This window comes from Pristiophorus japonicus, unplaced genomic scaffold (genome assembly GCF_044704955.1).
Source record: "Pristiophorus japonicus isolate sPriJap1 unplaced genomic scaffold, sPriJap1.hap1 HAP1_SCAFFOLD_630, whole genome shotgun sequence".
Lineage (NCBI taxonomy): Eukaryota > Metazoa > Chordata > Chondrichthyes > Pristiophoridae > Pristiophorus > Pristiophorus japonicus.
In genome coordinates, this window is record NW_027254542.1 from 120,125 (window position 1) to 120,937 (window position 813).

The following is an 813-nucleotide window of genomic DNA, read 5'->3' on the forward strand; positions in this document are numbered from 1 at the left end:
CGTGGTGATGCTTTAAATAATTAATGTAATGTAAATACATTTGATGAATGCACATGTAATTGGCAAATGGATGTGAACCCAAATAAATATGAGGTATTACATTTTGTTGACAAAAATAGGGCGGTCACATGTTACTCGGTAAATAGGAGGCTCAGTGGGATAGAAGAGAAAATGGATCTCAGAATACAAATATACAAATCACTGAATGTAGCGACGCAGGTTAACAAGGCAATAAAAAGCCAACAAAGCACGACGGTTTATTTCTGACGGGATAGAATTGAAAAGTTATGAAAAAGTTTTAGAGCGCAGTTGGAAATCTGCGTACAATTCTGGTCACGTTGTTATTTAATAGGTAGAGAGGCACTGGAGAGGGCGGAAAAAAGATGATGATACCAGAAATGCAAGGAAATGATGAACATGCTGGGTCTCTTTTCTCCTGAAAAGACAAGGCTTGAGGTTGACCTAATAGAATTCTTTAAAATTATGAAAGACTTTGGTAGAGTAATTTCCACTTGTGTGAAAGAGCAAAACTAAAAGGTAATCAATATAAGATAAACAACAAAAATTTAAATATAAACTCATTTACCCAGATAGTGGTGAGAATGTGGAAGTCACTGCACCAAAGAGTAGTTGACTAAAATAGTGTAGATACTTTTATGGGGTTGTTAGTTCAGCATATGAGGGAGAAGGGAATAGAGCATTATGCGGATAGAGTTGAGGAGGAAAGACAGGATAACAGCATGTAAATTCCAGATGTATTTAATGAACTCAATTTAAATTCCCCACCTGCCATGGTTGGATGTATATAATGCC